Below are 19,935 nucleotides of genomic sequence, written 5' to 3' on the forward strand. Positions count from 1 at the left end.
CCATTTCGGCCCATCTGGCCACAACATTTTGTAGTTCATATCAATGCCCCAAGGCCAGAACTCACCGTTCCAAGTGTTGTACAGATTGTACGTATTGAAGTACGGCGATATGTATGGCTCGACACTGTTTTTTTTATCAGCAGCCGCCCAGAGCACATGACTGCAAGGGTAGCCCTCAAGCTTGGGCTTGTTACAAGTGCACTCATAGGACGTTGGGCCGAGGGTGACAGCTTGCTTGTTTGATCCTCTGTGGTGACCCTTAACGTACTTGGCTCGCACATTGACCTCCCACTTATTCCTAAGTGCGTCCACTTTCCTGCAGCCATGACTTTGGGACTTCTTTGCTTTCTCGTCCAGATGTCTTTGCATCTTCTCGGACCATGGCTTGTTCAATTCAACTTGTGCATTGGCGACGGTGACCCTGTCTGCAAAGTATGACAGGGTCCGGTTCCAAGTTTCTTCAATTAGGGCTGTGATAGGAAGTGCTCGCACCCCTTTAAGAACACCATTGTATACCCATGACATGTTGCTGGTCATTATTCCATACCGAGCCCCGGTGACGTGAGCCTGCGCCCACTTGTACAAATGACGGCAGTTCTCGCCGATCCACTGGCTCAAATTTATGGGCGTCCTATGACCCCTCTGGTGTTCTCTCTGTGGCAAGGCCGCGCGGTCGATCTCACCTTGATACCTGCCCAGATCGCATTCATTTTGGCTTCAGTTTTCTGCATGCACATCCTCTTGAATAACTTGAACCAATCCTTGTTTTTGAATTTGGAGTAAAAGTTTGCTACCAAATGCCTCATGCACCACCTTCCCTCTAGATCCGGCCACCCCGACTCTTCTGTTGACGCCTTAATTATGTCAAGAGCGCTTAATAATCCAGTGTTGCGATCAGAGATGATGCAAACACCTGCACGCTCTTTCACGACACCCATCTTCACGCAGCTCAGGAAGCTATCTTTGTTCTCGCTCTCGACCAGTGCATATGCAATAGAAAGAAGCTGATTATTTGCATCTGCTGCAATTGCCACCAATAATGTGCCCTTGTAATTTCCAGTGAGAAAGGTACCATCTACTGATAATACCGGGCGACGGTGCGTGAATGCTTGTATAGTCTGGGCAAATACCCAGAATAAGCGGTCCAGGATTAGCTCACCCGGGTTCATTGGGTTTGGACGTTCTCTCCGCCAAACTCGAGTCCCCTATTAGCACTTGCTATCTGATGAAGCATTCTGGGGGCATAAGAATAGGCCTCCTCATAGGTTCCATACAAGTTTTGGAATATCTTTTCCTTCGCACGCCTAGCCTTGTTGTAGCTGACAGGGAAGCCAATTTGATCTGCTGCAGTTTTTTGCAAAGCCATAATACTAATGTTGAGACTTTCCTGCACAATCATTTCCATCTGCTGTGCCACATATCTTGCAGTCACATTGCAGTGATTTGAAAGAGTCCCAGTTTGCTCACAACTATGCTCCACTGTTTTTGTGATATGCCATGACTGACATACCCCAGGCTTCAGTCTAGCGAGAACTCTTCCGCGACAACCATTTGCGGAGTGGATGCATATGACCTTCAACTCTTTTTTATCAGATTGCTTCACTATATGCTGGCTGTGGAGGGCGATTCCATAGCTATCTATTGCCTGGTAAGCAGACTTCTTGTCTGGAAAACCTGCCCAACCTCCAGGCTCCCCGCTCCTAGGCCAGAAACAGAGTGAAATTCATTGGTGATGCTCATATCCTATAAAAACCCAGGTTGCAGTGCCGCCGCGACCGCCCTTTGAGGAGGAACATCTTCTTCTTCGCTTGAGTCCGAAGACGCGGAAAAATGATCATCATCATCTAGCGCCTCCGGCAATCCCTCCACGTATTCGCTCATGTCAACGGCCGCAGACCAATATCCTATGTCATACACAGGCTGGCCGCCCGTCGGTTCCGATGGGCGGACGCTAGGGGCTGATGTGATGGCCAACTCGACCCTACCACCCCTGCTACTGGATCCGGCAACATCAGTGACTGAAATGAACTCCACATACACCATCGGCTGACCATACATTGAGCTATTGGGGTTGCTTGCAAACCTCATGTACGACCCCCACGATTGATCACCTGTGACAGGCCGCAAACCCCAACGGGCAACTGTCCCATCATTTCCTCCGTCAACGACGAAGGCCTCCATTGTCATTTTCCCCTGCATCCCTGGGCCAAACACCGCTCGGATGTACCTTTTGACTGCTGCGTAACCCATGTTGACCATGTCTCTCACTACAACTGTAGTCGACTCGCACAAGGACACATCCACCCCGAAAGGACCGTCGCGTAAGACGTTCCCATAGTACACTACTAAATTTTCCATAGTACCTAGCCAACATACATGTTTACCTTTCAAACAATTAGTAGCTGAACATTTAGTAGTAGTACGATGACAACATTTACATATCATACGACTAAAATAATAATCATATTTTCATTACAAATATTCGGTTTGTTTTTAGAATCATTTGCTTAGACTTTCCGGGGTTGTTTGGTTAACGGGTATTTAGAGATCTATTTTTTCTCAAACTCGTCTACGAGCGTCACAAACTAAAACTCTGTTTGCTTTTCTCTAACTACCACAAAAATATCCTAAACTGGTTTTCGTAAAATGCAAAAACTAAGCTTTTTGAAAAACGACTATTAGTAAAAACTATTTTTCTTACAACAGGTTTTGACAAAACCGAGGGTAATTACTCGCTATCCAAACAACCACTAAACATAATAGTACGGTAATAACATTTTAATATCATATGAGTAAAACATTTAATTTCTTCCGGCTTTATATAATTTTTTCATATCATACGATAACAATCATTTATTTACAAATAATAATATTCTCAGCGGCATGCACATTATTCAAAACAGTACATCAATATAAAAAAATATTAACATTACGGCGTCATTTATACCTCAGCTCCAATATGGATGTGCTTGCGAATGCAATTAAGCGTCAAAATAGTTCAAATAAATATCCGTCACCAGTATTAAATAAACGGAGTCAACCTATTATCACATCAACATCAATATTACACACGGATTTTTCTTTCTGCTATCAAAAGTATGAAAATAGCACTTGCATGTATGTGGTCATCACCTCAAAAGGGACAACCAAGATGGAAACACAATTTCTTCAATCACATCATCTCCTCCTTGTTTGCTACTAAGATGAATTATTTTACCTAATTACATACATCATTAAGTACATTAGCACGTAATCTTAACATAGATAGATTATTGCGACATAACAAAGTAGACCTACGGTTTCCTAACTATAGACTTATTAATAAACATACCACATGACATAACATACCAATTTTTTTTCTTAATTACCGTATTAAGATCTTCTCGCATGTCAATACTAATGGACCCAGCTAACATTGATACAACATCTTGAACCTACTCTTCTAAAGAAAATAGTATAAATGCAACATCTGTGGTTTGAAATTGTTTCTAACCTCTAAGCACTAACATCGCATAGCTAATGACGAGCTAAAAGACTAACTAATTACCACCCTGCATGCACAAAAAAATCAACGAATTGCAAAGCTCATACCTTGATCTTCAACTTCGTACTTGACTTTGCTAGGCAAATCCTACTGCTGAAGCTCTAAATGACTCCAAAAAATGATGAAATAATGCCTAACACAACACAGAACGCATAGTTATGAACTAAACAAAAGAGTAAAAACATCATGCATGATCGCCCTAAATCACGAGTGAAAGTGCCTAGTGAGTTTATCTTTCTCTCAGTTCTTACACTCAGAGCGTAGAAGAGGAGGCCAGCGACAGTGTGCTTGCGCACGGTGCAGATGTATATTATATAAAAGGAAGAGGATCCCTGTAGTATCGGCACAACAGGTTCCCGCAGCTTCGGATTCCCGCGGCGAGTGAGTGATTCCGCGGCGAGTGAGTGATTCCCGCAGTGCCATCGCATCCGTTGAAGAAAGCCGGAGTGATTCCCGCCCGTCAAATTCATCGTCGTCCGCGCGTGTGGGAATGAGCGCCGTCTGCAACAGGAAAGGTGCGTGCAAAGCAATAGAGATGCCGCCTCCTGCGATGGCGGCCTGGCCCACGCCTCGGCCCGTGCGCAGCAGGGGCTGTCGGCCAGGGAGCGGTAGTGGCAGCGCTAGCCGCCTCGCCCGGTGGCGGCGTGGCCCACATCGCCTGACCCGTTCCATCCAAGTTACGCCACTGTGCGGAAAACCATTCTGCCCCGCGCGGCCGCCTCCTGGCATGGCGGCAGGTGCCACGTGTCGCCTGCCGCGCTTGCCGCCACGAATGAGGGGGTCCTTTTTGTCAATTGCGTCCGGAGGGGGTCTTTTCTGGCAAATCCACTGGGCAGAGGGTCTCTTTCGACAAAAAATCCTAGATAACCCCCTCCCAACCTTAACTCCTCAAATCCGAAGAGTTAGCTCCCCTCAAAAAAATCCGAGGAGTTAGCAAAAATGTGGAGCTAATCAAACCCCTTAAAATTATCTCTCTAAAAAAAAATCTTTGCCAACTCTTTCGTCCTTTTCCTTACATACTTCATTTGAACTTTGATATTTTCACACCACATTAATTCAAAACCTCGTAATTTGAATGCACACAATTCAACAACATTTTAAGTTCAATTTTTTTAAACTTAAATATTCAAATTCAAAAACACCATAGAGTCCAAATGAAGTATTAGCATAAATAAATAATAATAAACACACAAAAATCAAGTGCTATGAATGGACCACAAGTGCTTAACAAGATCGTCTTGGAGTTGGTGACATCTCAATTTTGCAGTTTTCCTGTGGTTTTTAGCTCCTGTAGGAATCTACAATACACGACATTTCAATTCATGCATTCTTCCTTTTGAATTCTTGTGTTCCAACGTGGCCCTTTATATCTTAAATAAGCTTGTAAGCATTGTTCAAGATTCAAGAAGCAAGTACTTCGGCCAAGTGCCCCCCCCCCCACACCCGCGCGTCGCCCTCCTCTGGTGACACGGGGGGAACCCTAGCCGCCACCGCACTCCCCCGCTGCTCCGCCGCCGGAGGGCCTGCCGGCGAAGCCGCGCCGGACCCCAGGAAGGTGGCAGCGGGGCGGATCTGCGTCTCTCGCGCCCCCAACCCCCCTCCCCGACCACCCCCCGCGCCTCACCCCCAGCCACGGTGGAGCCCCCCTCCCGCTAGTCTGGCGGCGGCGAATCTCTCCCCCCCATCGGTCGGCCTGGCCCCTGCCTCCGGCGAGCCGCTCCTCCCACGCCATCCTCTGCTGTCGCAGGCGTTCCCCACCTCACGCGCCTCCGCCCCCTCAGCCCGCGACCCTAGGACCCTCCCTGGCGATTCTCGGGTGCCCTCCCACCAGCTGCTACTCGAACCTACCGGCCGGTGGTGGATCCGGTGCTCCTGGCCGCTGCCACGCTCTCCGACGGCCCTCCATCCCCCCAAGCCACGGTGATGGCTCTTGCGTCAAGACGGAGATGCATTTGCGGTTGTGGCTGTCGCGGGGCTTCCCGCGGTGGTCCTTGCTGATGCTGGTTCGGCCCCGGCAGCCTCGGGCCCTCGTCTCTCTAGTGTCCCTCGTTGCCGGCGTCCCCAACCAGGCAGCTCCGGCCTCACGACTAGGTAGTTGTGTTCCTTCCAGCTTACCTTGCTCGCCGATGCCCCGACAGCTAAGGCCATGACAGCTCGGATTTGCGTCCCTCCAGTCCTCGCTTGCCAGCGTTGCTGGACGACGTCGCCCCAAGATCCCCGCGTGGTTCACCTTGTCGCCCGCCCTACCCTGTACGCCTCAAAGCCCCCCCCCCCTTTTGCCAAACCCTATGGTCGCGGGTTCGGAGGCGATGCCACCCTCCGACTGCAGGTGCAGCCCCATCAACCCCTTCCTGGATTTATTTCTGGATTTCCGGCGATGCGCATTTAGTGGGAGGAGATGTTCCCGTCAATGACGAGGTGCCTAGGGTGACTTCGTAAATTTCAAGATGATATGCCGGCTCAGTCTTTCGGAGGTTCTCATAGGGGTAGGGTGTGCGTGTGTGCGTTCATAGGGGTGAGTATATGCGCGTGTATATAAGCGCTTGCATCTGTACCGTGTTCAAAAAAGTCTCTCGCTGACTTAGCACAACATCCACCGTGCAATCTGCATCCCACGGCTGCTACACTACTCAATTTTCTCAGTGCAAAGGAGGTAGCCCACAGCCCCCCAAGAAACCCACGTTGTGGAGGCAGGGGATATTTACTCTGGTTTTGGCGGGGAGGAGGGCTGGATTTGGCGGGAGCAACGAGACGAGGGCGCCGTGGGGCTAGCTGGCGACTGGCGATTTTCCACGCCACGCCGATCTTCTCGCTCGCATCGGCTAGTTGTTTATCCTTCCCCGATTCTCCCTGCCACGGATTGAAGGTTTGTATGGTTCATGTTTTTTCTCCGTCTCCATTCTTAGAATTCCCGGTTTGATTGTTATTGAACTGAAAATTTTCTACCATTTTTGCATCGTTGCAGCATGCCTTGAGTTCACACCTTCAACCAATTTTCAATGGCACAATCCACTACTGACGTTTCCTTCTGAGTTCTTGATTCTCAGATTTTTTTTCTTTCGCAACTAGATGGGCTCACAATCTTGAAAAAAATTTGCCGGTAGACTGAGAGCTCTCCCCTTCCCTGAGAGCCGGCTGCCACTCCGGCGCCGGCGGCCACCGTCCCCGTCGGTCGCCACTCCGGGGCCGACGTCCACCTCCTTCCTCGGGTGCCCTTCTTCCCCAGGCGCCCCCCTTCCCCCTCTGCCGCCGTGATGGTCTCGCGGGTCTCCCTCTCTGGGTTGTCGGCGCCCTCCAGTCCCACTCCCTCGTCGCGCCCCCTACTTCGCTCGATGGTCGTCGTCCCAGATGTCCTCTGTACGGCGTTTGGGCCAATCTCGCAGGGGGCGGCCAGGGGCTCTCGTCCGCCGCCGCCGGCCGCAGCTCCTGGCTGGCAATCCAGGCGCGGTCGTCGCCCAAGGAGCCCCGTCTCTCCACCGCCGCCGGCCCAGCGGCGCCGCCAGGCTTGACTCTCCCCTCCTCCAGGCCGCCGCGGATGAACATCCCGGCTTGTCTCCATGGATGTTGTTACAGTTGCGGGGATGAGAAGCACATCTTCAGGTATTGCTGGAAGAAGATGGTGTGCGTGTGCTGTGGTGGCGAGGGCCACATCGCCAGGAACTGCACGGAGCCGAGGGGCTCCTCGTCCGGTGGTGGGCGGGGGCGCGTTGCGGGTCTGCCAGCTCCGGTGGTTCCCCCTAATTCTGGCCTCCCCCACGGCACCCTCCTCAGGCAAGATGCTTCTTTGCGGATGTCGGTGGATGCTCAGAGGAGCGCGGGCATGGCACTCCCCCCCACCTCCGCCAGGCCCCCCTCCCCCTGGTGCGGTTCGGTTGGCTCGGAGCTAGAGTCAGGTCGCGCGGAGCTCGTCGGCGGCGAGCGTGGTTGGGCCGGATTTCTCTGTTCCTTTCGCCGGCTTGGTGGAGGCGGCCGCGGCGCCGGCTGTGCTGGGGGCTGAGGACCTGCTGGACTGCTGCTTCCTCGACGCTTCGGAGGACGCTCCGTGTGAACAGTATACAGAGAACCATTCGCAAGTATTCATGACAGATTTTTCTTTTTTGCATCTTGATGTATGTTTCGAATTTTGATCTGAATTTTTTAGCGATTATCTTAATATGTGCTGTGAACATGCATGATTTTTTTAGATTTTTTCGCAATGTTTAAATTTAAATTTGGGCCGCAAGTCACACGGTGACATGCAAAGGTGCACGTCACATGCAAAGGTGCACGTCACCTGATCCCTGTCCAGTAGAGTGGGGGCCGGTGGTGCGGTGCAGTGCGCGTCATCTTGCGGCTCGCTCAGCACAGAGTAGGTGATGGGCCGCCAACTCCCGCGCAGGGCCAACCAGATGTGCTGAGGGATACTTTGGATGCTGCCAACTCCCCTCCTCTGGTGGCTCTGTCGCGCTGGAAAGCAAGCCGGTCAGGCCGGGTGGAAGAAACTCCTTTGGATATGTCTCAGCGCGCACGGCACATGAGCAGGGCGCGCGGGATACTGGAAGCACCAGCGGGTGGAGGAATCATGGTTGGCTCCATAATGCTGCCGCTGCATGCAACTGATCACATGCAGCCAAGAGTGCGGGGGCAGGATAGCGAGCACCTGCTAGACCCTGAGTGGGAAGGGCTGTCCTGCCTGCTACGTGAAGAGAATCCGAGGGAGATATGCCTAGTAGTCTGGACCTGGGCACCGGGGACTCGGAAGGGATGGAGCGGGCCCCGCCACGTTTTGTCGGTGGGGACATGGTCAGGATCAGCCTGTCGGCCGGCCCAGAGGAGGACACTTGCCCAGTGGGGACTGGTGGTTCCCCATGCACGCCATGCACGCACAGGGAGGCGCAGAACCCGCTTGATGCGTTGTGCACCCAACTCCGGAAGGCCCTTACCCCGATCTTAGCGCAAGGGGCTAACAGGGAAACTGCTGCACCAAAGAGGAGACCGAGGCAAAGGAGACAACCTGTCTCTAACCCAAGGAGGAGTGTCAGAATAGCAAGAGGAACCGGACGTGGATCGAGTGCCACCAAGCAACAAAATGTGCTAATAAGAAAGCTATGTCTCGCGAATGAAGCGGAGGTGATCACGGATGACGCCATGCAGGCATATGTCAAGATGTTTGACAGGCCGTTAACGGACATGCAGATCAAGGCGATTCTTGCATTGTTCGGATGGGAGCCGGAGGTGCTTCCACTGCTCTGCGAGGAGGTGGTGGTAGACCAGCAGTAGCCTGCTGCGTCAGTGGAGCTGGTAGGACGTAACTATGAATGCGCATCCGTTCAAAACACTTGTGTGAAATGTCCGCGGTCTAAACACTCTGGCGCGTAAGAATGTGATAGCCCAGGTGGTTCAGGCAGCTGGCCCGAGTATCGTTTGTTTCGAGGAAACAAAAATAGAGGTTGCATCGGTGGATGTGGTACGACATTGCCTTGGTAATAATTTTGAGCAGTTTTATTATCTGCCGGCGCATGGTACGAGGGGAGGGATATTGTTGTCCTGGGACGCTTCGGTGGTGTCGGTTTCCAATCCACACTATAGGGAGAACACCCTTACGGCTCTCATTCGGCACGTCGAAGGAATTCAATGGTGGATCATGGCAGTGTATGGCCCGCAATTGGACCAAGAGAAGATCCTCTTCATGCAGGAGCTTGAAGAGATAAGCGACCTACACACGGGTCCGTGGATAGTTTTGGGTGACTTTAACCTACTGGAGAGGCACAACGACAAGAGCAACGACGTGGTGAATAGGCGCTGTCGGCGTTCTGGGAACGAGGGTACCCAGAATTGCTTGCCTGCGACCCACGACGTGGCTCCATCAACGACCTGGTATGGCCCAGCTTCAGCATCAACAACTCAAGACCCTCGCAAGGGGCCAAGCCTCGCGAGGCGGACGACACCAAGACCTCCAGAAGGAGGGGCCTCCTCAGGTTGGCTCCCGAGGAGCGGAGATTTCTATGTAAGTCTCACCTCGCGAGGTTCGGATGACGTGAGCGATGACGACCAAGGCCAGGCGGGCGCCAGCGGGCACAGTGCAGCAGTTTTCCCTTTGGTGCTACAGAGGCAAGCGCAGGCACGGACTCCCGAGGAAGCTGCCAAAGGTTTCCATTCCCGTGCAACAAGACCAAGACCGCCAGGACGGCAGGACGAAGGTCATCGCCGAGCCCACCACGGCGTCACGACCAGAAGCTTTGCAGGCAAAGACTACTTTTGTCAAGATAAGATGTACTAGTTGTCTCCCTAAGAATTTGGCCGTTGTGGGATCCCTTCCCGCCTTCATTTGGGAAGAGGGCCAAGGCCACTATAAATAGGACCTATCCACCACCATAGAGGGGGATCGGATCCATTCCACTCTGACCAGCTCACCAGCTCACTTGAGCACAAGAACACGCCTCCTCCTAAGGTTGTTCTCCCACTGTACTAGTTTATCCTCAGCCCCTCGAGGCCAATCCACCACAAAGCAGGAAGAGGGTTTTACACCGCAAGGTGGCCCGAACCTGGGTAACTGCTGTCTCCCCTTTCATTTGAGTTCGTCGAGCTAGGCTGTGAGATTGGCGAGTAGGCAGACTGGGGAGGTTGAGTTCTTCGCACGCACCCGAAAGTTCGAACCTCTCAAGGGTTTGCGGATTCCGACATCCGACATTTGGCGCGACAGGTAGGGGTGCGTCGAAGATCCACCTCTCTGTCCGCTACGCTCCACTGTTCGGCTCTCATGGCGGACGCTGCTCCATCGACTGGGCTGACGCGCGCCCTCGGGGGAGCCGAGGGTCTTCGCGCCTTCACCCTCGCCCTACGGCGGGTGCAGTGGCCGCCCAAGTTCAGGCCGGAGTTGCCGCCTCGCTACGACGGTGCGACAGATCCGGCAGGTTTCCTCCGAGCATACAAGGAGGCAGTTTGGGCGGCCGACGGCGACGACAAGGTCATGGCCAACCGGCTCCCCATGGCCCTCGCGGGCGCGCCGCGTGCCTGGCTGCTCAACTTGCCAGGGTCTTCAGTTGCCTCCTGGGAGGAGCTGCGCGGCCTCTTTGTTGCGCGCTTCGCAGCATCGGCACCCCACGCCGTCGCAACCCTCCTCGATGGTTTACAGGCGCCGCCCTCGGACCGCCACGTTAAGCAGTTCTTCCGACAGGTGGGTGCCGCCCGCGTACAGCGGGGAACTCCCCGAGCTGGGCGGCGCCTAAAGCCGACCTCACCTTTGACTCAAGGGATCACCCTGCGACCACCGCAGGCGCCGGCGTGCTCCCGATGCTCTGCACCCCCACCATCTGCAACGTGGCGGTCACCAAGACCCTCATCAACGGTGGAGCCGGCCTCAATGTGCTCTCTGTGGAGGCATTCTGCTTGCTTCATGTGCCCCATGGACGGCTCCGCCCCACCAAGCCTTTCTTTGGGGTCATCGATGGCTCCACCTGCCCCCTAGGGTAGATCCGCCTCCCCGTCACCTTCGGCACCCGCGACAACTACCGCACTGAGCTTATCGACTTCGACATCGCCCGAATCGGCCTCGCGTACAATGCCATTCTCGGGTACTGTCGTGGAATTGTCACGGCAGATGTCCTTATTGTCAGGACTTAGTCGCGAGGCAAGCGCATCTATGTGGTAGCTTGAGAGGGGTTGGGCGGAATCGAGAGACGCAAGACAAGACAAGGATTTAGACAGCTTCGGGCCCCGGGAAACATCATCCGGTAATAGCCCTACATGCTGTTTGTGGCTAGGTCTCATTATGCTCATGAGAGAGTCGCCGGTAAGCCGGCTCTTTGTGTCTATCCCTAGAGATTGTTTCTTGTTGCTTGTCCCTCTTTGGGGTGCCCTGCCCCTCCTTATATAAGTTAGAGGGGCGGGTTACATGACTAGTCCTAGTAGGACTAGGACTAGTCTATCTTCTCTTACAAGTTAATTACAAGTCCGGGTCTTGCTTCCTCGTAAAGGAAATATTCGTCATCCCTTTCTTCTTAAACCGGCCCATCATAAACGTGAGCCGGCCTTCTGGGCCTTGGGCCTTGTCTTCTATCTGACCCGTCGTCGGGGCCATCCATGAGTCGTCTAGTTCATGAGTTGTCTGACCAATGAGCCGCCAGACCCATGAGTCGCTAGTCCTCCGCCGGGTCATCAGCGAAATGCCAAGTCCGGCCGGGTCATACTTCCGGCCGGGTCATACTGCGGGGTATATCCCCGACATTAGCCCCCAGTTTAATTTGGATTTATCCATGTTAAACTGATCCTGCAACATAAACACAAGAACAAATTTGACAGGTTGTGCTCCGGGTTAAATATTCTTGTAAACCGGCACCTGATCATCCTTGAGTCCTTGACATTTTCTCCTGGAATATCCGGGTCAATAGGCCAGCTTCATAACCCATTTGCTGATATTGGCTCTTGTAAATAAAGAATCCGTTTGAATTGGCCTTCAATGCTCTGACTTAACAAAAATATTAGTCTCTGAAATATTCAACCGATATCCAGCCGGCTTGAAGATGTAAAACTTGCTGGTTTATGATTACCACCATTGTCGGGTTATAAAAGCTGATAATTCCGGGTCATGATTGTTGCCAACGCCGGTTCATGATTATTGATGACGCCGGGTTGTAGACACAGGGTCATAATGATTGGTGACGCCGGGTCAATCTGGTTTGCTCAAAACAAAGAATTTGAAAATATTTCTTTGATAATAATATAATACCTGTAGCCCCCAAGTCTTGAGTAGAACAAAGTGATGGCTTAACACTTGCTTCAATATAAATGCTGCCACTTTGAAGAAATCCATATTGTTCATCTCAGTCACTAGTAAAAACTGAATACTCCATATTATGTAGCCCCCAAGTGACGGGTTGTCATGCTTGCAGCAACCTGGGACTTGTAATTGCCTTATGCTCATATAAACTTCAACCAGCGTAGCCCCCAAGGGCCGGGTCATTATGCAATAATGAGCAGGGACTTTGTAAATATGATCATGTAAACTTGACCAGCAACGTGTAGCCCCCAAGGGCCGGGTCAGTAAGATATTACCGAGCTGGGACTTTGTATATGATTCATTGATAATAACAGTATATGATGTAATCTCCACCATGGGGCTTGAACCCACGTCCACAAGGTTAAGAGCTTTGTACTCTACCAACTGAATAGTGGATCTTTCAATATAATGGATTAAGGCTTGTGTACCTTGAATTTTCGACATGAGCAATTGGTAGCCCCTAAGGGCCGGCTCATTTAGAATGTGATGAGTCGGGTCTTCAATAAGTTGAGCAAAAAATGACTTTGCATTAGCCCCCAAGTGCCATGGTGCATGCTGGCAATGACATGGGACTTGCATGTTTGATGTAATATCAATTTGAATAATGTAGCCCCCAAGTGCCGGGTCGTAAGCCTGCAGCGACTCAGGACTATTTCCTCCATTGTAAAATAAATCATGCCCATTGATAAAAATAATAGCCGTTGCGCTAAAGCGACTTTGAAAACCTCAATCATAACACTGGTTATTGATAATCACAATAGAAATCCAGCCATGATGGCTATTCAAGATTTGAATAATATAATCCGGTATGAAAACCTCAATCATTCAATATCATCATGAAAATCCAGCCAGTTTTGGCTATTAAAGATTTGAATACCTCATCGGTTGACAAGTAAATCCGGAGTTTAAATACCTGGCGGCTCTTGGCCGATGACGACTTAATGTGCATTCATTGTAAGCCGGAATTTTTGTAATCCGGTGGCCCATATCCCTTGAGAAAATCAATAATTGATAACCCTTTTGAAACACTAATTTCAGTGATGAGCTTGGACTGAAGCATTTATGTAAGTCATAGTTCTGCAAATCCTGCACAGAGTTTAAACAACATATGCCCTGGCGACTTAACGTCAAGAGCCAGGGCGGGTAACCACCCAAATGTAGTCTTACCCTGCACACAAGTAGATCACAAGAACCCTTGGCGGTTTGCCGCGGGGCGGGTCATAATACCTCACATATAACCACTGTGATATTGAATTTGTACTGCCGGTTTACATGACCTGTGTAGTAAGGGTGATAACCCAATCCTTAGAAGCCAATGCTTCCACATAGATGATGATTGTCATAAGCTGGTGACTTATAGTCAAAAGTCAAGCCGGGTTAAGCATAAAACACTTATATACATTTCAGATATAATCCAAAAAAGGTCTCAAGTCAAACCCAAAATTGTTCGCAAAAAAGACTTAAAAAACCTAAGGCTTCTGATTCGTATATGATCAGAAAACCGTTCCAAAGGGGTTGAGCTAAGATTCGAATACGATCATATAGCCCCCAGTGGCTTTGGCGTTGCCGATCAAAGTGGGTATCGACAGCTATGTTCTCTTTGGTTCGAATACGACCTATGTTTGAACAGGAAGCCCCCAAATGACCTTAAGAGTTGTTTAGCGACGCTGATTCGGATACGATCCACGTCGATTCCCAAAGGGGTTGAGCTATGATTCGGATACGATCAAGAAGCCCCCAAGTAGGTTCAGCAGTTTGCCAATCAAAAGGGTATCGACAGCTATGTTCTCTTTGGTTCGAATACGACCTATGTTTGAACAGGAAGCCCCAAGTGACCATATAAGTTTTGGCATTGCGCCGATCAAAAGGGTACTGATAGCTATGCTCGATGAGCAGGAAGCCCCCAAGTGATCATAATAAGATAAGCCGTAAAGCAGGATACCCAAGTTTGAACCGCGCATCATGGCAGCAAGTTCTTTGGCAACCTTTAATTTTTCTGAGAACTCGATCTTGCGAGAGATTAATTCTTTTTGAACCGGAAGTTTAAACCGGATGTGAAAGCTTCAAAACTTTGTGAGAGATAAATTTACCTTGAGCCGGATTTGAACCGGATTTGAGAGCTTCAAAGCCTTGTGGTAAACAAATTTCCCTTGAACCGGTTTTTAAACCGGATATTAAGAGCTTCAGTGTTTTGTTGGAGAGAGATGTCTCTTGAACCGGATTTTAAACTGGAATCCTTCTTTTTAAACCGGAAATTTTTCTGACGGCCTTTAAATTTGCATTGATAGAGCAGTAATCTCTAGGGCCGGGTTATTTTTTCCTCCAATGACCCGGAGTTCTTGAGCCTGCTGAAACTGGCACGATTTGTTGAGTCATGTCATTGTAGCCCCCGAGCCTCAAGACGACTCAAGGAGTTGGCTTGAGATTCTCCATATTTGACCATAGCAGAAGGTGTATATCATTGGCGTTGATAGCGCGATGTGAATCCACAGAAGGTTGAAAGTGACCGTGGTGGGTTATAAATGATCCCGTATGAGCCATGTCAGCAACTCGGCCAATGGTTCCTTCCAACTGGCTGCTTGAAGTTAACCTGAACTATAGTGGCGGCGATTTGTGCGCCTGCCCATTGAATCATCCAGTGCAGACGGCGGCTGATAACATATGATAATTTGCCTCCAATTTGTTGGAAGAAAACCGGGCTTCCCAAGTAGTGACCTGCTCATACTCAATACACAGCTCATGCAGACAGATGCGGCTCGGTGTGTTGATGTAGACCAGGCTGCGAGAGGCGAACGGAAAAGACGACCTCATCATCAGAGGCGGCTCAGACAGATGAACCGGCCGCGGTGTTGTAAACCGGCGCGGTCGGGCGAGTTAACCACGTCGTTTTGATGTAGTGAACAATTGTCCTGCATCAACAATATTCCAGACCAAGACAAAGATAAACTACTCTTTAACAAAAAATAATATGTACCAATAAAATATATTTTAGATGGATATCACCTGATGTGCCAGGCCGGAAATAATCCGCCATGAAATTGATGATCGCTAGGTGAAGTTGAAGTCGCTCACGGGTGAACCGGCCACGGCGTGGTAAACCGGTGTGGACGGGTGAGTCGGCCGTGACATTTGTAAGCCGGCGCGGACACGTGAACCGGCCGCGAGGGCGGACGGGCGAGTCGTCCGTGGCGTTGTAAGGTGGTGCGGACGGGCGAGTCAGCTGGCGCGTTTGATGTAAACTGGACCGCAACACGCGTGCCCGTGAAGCCATGCAGCACCGCCGAACGTGCATCCGCGGTATAACACCACCCTTTTTTTAATAGTCGTCCTGCGTAAAAATATTACAGGCCAAAGTAATTGTTCCTTGATGAAAAAATATATGACAAAATAGACTCAGACGGATATCACTTGATTTGCTCGGACGGCCGATGGTCAGTACTGTGCACGTCGCCGGTTTTGTCCAGATCATAGTACCGGCGACCTGCAGCAACGACAGTACGCGGTTGATGAGGCGAATCCGTGCGACGGCGGCTCACGCAGGCGCGAGGGTGCACCAGCGGCAGACAGGTGGCCATGTCAGAAGGGCACCGGCGACTTGAGGCGGACCGTGGCTTGGCGCTTTTGAGCCGGTGGTGGCTTACAGTAGTGAAGGCGATTCGTGCGGCAAGGCGGGCGGCGGCTCTCAGCGCGGTGGCTCAGGGCCGTGGGTGCGAGCTCACGCGGGGGCAGCTCAAGGTGGTCGTGGACCGCAGCGACTTGAGACGCCCATGGGCCGCGGCTGCTGGAACCCATTAGCACTCCGGCAGCCGGCGGAGCAAGTTGAACAGGGACGGCGTGTTGCAGTGCCGGAAGTGGCCAGTCATCAGAGGCGGCCGAGGCGGCTTGAGGGCACAAGTGGAATTATCACGCGGATCAGTGCGGACGGGCGGCTCGAGGAGTAGAGGTACGGCCGGCCCGTGGCGCGGCCGAGACAGCGGGTCACAAAGCAGGCCATAGGTGGAGTACGAGTCCGCAGACCATCCGTGTCTGGGTCGTTTCCATCTGAATTGAATCCGGTTTGGAGCAGCAATATTGATAGTCTTAGCCTGATTTTGGTATATCCCCAGTCACGTGTATCCTAGGCAACCCGTACAGGCATTGACTTCAGGGTTTTCCTCATGGACTTATCCCATTGATTTGCTTTTGCTTGAAAAGATGCTTTCTAATCCATCACTTTTGGCAAACATGCTCTATCGCGCACATGCATGGCTAGTTGGAGTTTCCTTCGGGAGCACTAGCTCTGTCCAAGAATATTTCATGCCAGCTCTTCTTATCTTTGGGCTTACAGCAGAGGCGAGCGGCTTGCGAGACGACTCAAAGCCGGAGCGAGGCGCGGCGACGGCGGCTCACAACAGACGCGGGCGGCTCAAGGTCAGAGCGAGATACGGCAACGGCGGCGGTCAGTTCAGATGGTGACAGCTTGGAGCAGGCGATGGTGACTCAACGCGCAACCAGAGTCGTCCGAGTCCGTGCTCATGCTTGGGTCCTTCTCCAAGTCATGGCCGGATTGACCAATCCATCTCAGTCGTGGTTGATTTCCGATTTTGTGTTTGACTGCACGCGTGTGGATCCGATCGGCAGCGTGTCTTCCTGACAAATAGTAGTACACAAGTAATACTGCTTGATTAATCTTGACAGGAGTAGTTGGCCTGTTTTTGATCTTCACCTGGAATAAACAATAGCTTTGATTGACGGCCCCTGGACTTGTAGCGCCGTAGCCAAAAATTCCTTATCCATCGACCCGCATCATGATGAATCGCACAAGGCTAACTCGGACTCGGCGGAACCTCCACTGCCCGTGAGGCGGCCGCACAACAATTAACCCTAAAATAGTCTTCAATCTCATGCCCGCCGTCGCAGCACACTTCGTCAATCTTGACCAATGAACTCATAGTTAATGTGAATTTTTCCACGCCGGCTTGTTGAACCGGAAAAATTGCAAACTTCTCACTCCCTGTGACAGATCCCTTCAAGAACTCAACACCACCGTGCGCAGGCCCCACGGTGGGCGCCAACTGTCATGGAATTGTCACGGCAGATGTCCTTAGTGCCAGGACTTAGTCGCGAGGCCAGCGCATCTATGTGGTAGCTTGAGAGGGGTTGGGCGGAATCGAGAGACGCAAGACAAGACAAGGATTTAGACAGCTTCGGGCCCCGGGAAACATCATCTGGTAATAGCCCTACATGCTGTTTGTGGCTAGGTCTCATTATGCTCATGAGAGAGTCGCCGGTAAGCCGGCTCTTTGTGTCTATCCCTAGAGATTGTTTCTTGTTGCTTGTCCCTCTTTGGGGTGCCCTGCCCCTCCTTATATAAGTTAGAGGGGCGGGTTACATGACTAGTCCTAGTAGGACTAGGACTAGTCTATCTTCTCTTACAAGTTAATTACAAGTCCGGGTCTTGCTTCCTCGTAAAGGAAATATTTGTCATCCCTTTCTTCTTAAACCGGCCCATCATAAACGTGAGCCGGCCTTCTGGGCCTTGGGCCTTGTCCTCTATCTGACCCGTCGTCGGGGCCATCCATGACTCGTCTAGTTCATGAGCTGTCTGACCAATGAGCCGCCAGACCCATGAGTCGCTAGTCCTCCACCGGGTCATCAGCGAAATGCCAAGTACGGCCGGGTCATACTTCCGGCCGGGTCATACCGCGGGGTATATCCCCGACAGGTACCCTGCCCTAGCCAAGTTCATGGCAGCAACTCACCCAGCCTACAATCTCATGAAGATGCCGGGAAGCAGCGGCGTCCTCACGGTGGCAGGGGACACCAAGGACGCGCTATTGGCCCTCAAGCTCACCTTCAGGTCCGCAGCGGCCGCACAGTCAAGTGAGGAAGGGGCCCCAGAGGCACCGGGGGCTGCGCCAACAAAGAAGAAGCAGTTGTTCTCCCAAGATCATGCCAAGACGAAGCAAGTGCCGGTTGATGAAGACGGAGCATCGGGCGCCACCTTCACCATAGGTGCCGGCCTCCCTCCAGATCAAGAAAAGGTGTTGGTCAGCTTCTTACGCGCCAACAAGGAAGTGTTCGCATGGGAGCCCAAGGATCTGGTTGGGATCCCGAGGGGAAAAAGCGAGCATCACCTAAGGTGTGCCCTAACGTGCGCCTGAAAGTGCAACTATCCCTGGGTGGTTTTGGTAATTACTAACAACATATAGCTCATTGAACTAATGCTCTTTCAAGATGATTATTTCAAAAAGTTCAATGATTGGCATGGCATGGATTAGGAATGTGGACCCCTCAAAATGCTAAGGACACATATTGGCTCAAGCTCAAGACTCTACATTTTCATTTTAGTGATCCAAGATCACATTGAGTCCATAGGAAAAGCCAATACTATTAAAAAGGGGATGAGGTGTTGCTTAATGGCTTACTTGCTCAAAATGCTTAGTGATATGCTCCAAAAACCCTCAACCACTTTCTCATATCCACATATGTCCCAAACCAAAAGTCAAACTCGGCCCTACCGATTTGATCTATCAGGCGCCACCGAGTTCTCTTGACATAGCCACTGCCAGAAACCCTAGTCACTTCGGTCTCACCGATAGGGATCTCGGTCTCACCGAGATGGGATTGCAAACTCTCTGTTTCCCTTCATAACGTTTTGGTCTAACCGAGATGAGCGATCGGTCCCACCGAGTTCGCAATGCAAACTCTCTGTTTCCCCTTCGTAACATTTTGGTCTCACCGAAATGAGCGATTCGGTCCCACCGAGTTTGCCTGACCAACTCTCTGGTTAGCTTATTACCAAAATTGGTCCCACCAAGTTTGTGTAATCAGTCTCACCGAGATTACGTTATGCCCTAATCCTAATGATATCAGTCGCACCGAGTTGACATGTCGGTCCCACCGAAATGCCTAACGGTCACATTATGAACTAAATCGGTCCGACCGAGTTTTCCGATTCGGTCCCACCGAGTTTGGTAAATTGTGTGTAACGGTTAGATTTTGTGTGGAGTCTATATATACCCCTCCACCCACTCTTCATTCGTGAGGAGAGCCATCAGAACATGCCTACACTTCCAACATACATTTTCTGAGAGAGAACCACCTACTCATGTGTTGAGACCAAGATATTCCATTCCAACCACATAAATCTTGATCTCTAGCCTTTCCCAAGTTGCTTTCCAATAAAATCATCTTTCCACAAAATCCAAATCTGAGAGAGAGAGAGAGAGTTGAGTGTTGGGGAGACTATCATTTGAAGCACAAGAGCAAGGAGTTCATCATCAACACACCATCTATTACCTTTTGGAGAGTGGTGTCTCCTAGATTGGTTAGGTGTCACTTGGGAGCCTTCGTCAAGATTGTGGAGTTGAACCAAGGAGTTTGTACGGGCAAGGAGATCCCCTACTTCATGAAGATCTACCCTAGTGAGGCAAGTCCTTCGTGGGCGATTGCCATGGTGGGATAGACAAGGTTGCTTCTTCGTGGAACCTGTTGGAAATATGCCCTAGAGGCAATAATAAAATGGTTATTATTATATTTCCTTGTTCATGATAATTGTCTATTGCTCATGCTATAATTGTGTTATCCGGAAATCGTAATACATGTGCGAACACATAGACCATAACATGTCCCTAGTGAGCCTCTAGTTGAC

General features: G+C 50.9%; 1 long non-coding RNA gene across 1 annotated transcript; it reads left to right on the top strand.

The window, feature by feature from the left end:
• Positions 1 to 6,226: 6,226 nt before the first annotated feature.
• LOC120976961 (uncharacterized) lies at positions 6,227 to 7,727 on the top strand. The gene is made up of 2 exons (XR_005773681.2): positions 6,227 to 6,410; positions 6,510 to 7,727. It is a non-coding gene; the product is annotated as an uncharacterized lncRNA (long non-coding RNA).
• The last annotated feature ends 12,208 nt before the right edge of the window (positions 7,728 to 19,935 follow it).

This window comes from Aegilops tauschii, chromosome 3 (genome assembly GCF_002575655.3).
Source record: "Aegilops tauschii subsp. strangulata cultivar AL8/78 chromosome 3, Aet v6.0, whole genome shotgun sequence".
In the NCBI taxonomy this organism is placed as follows: Eukaryota; Viridiplantae; Streptophyta; class Magnoliopsida; order Poales; family Poaceae; genus Aegilops; species Aegilops tauschii.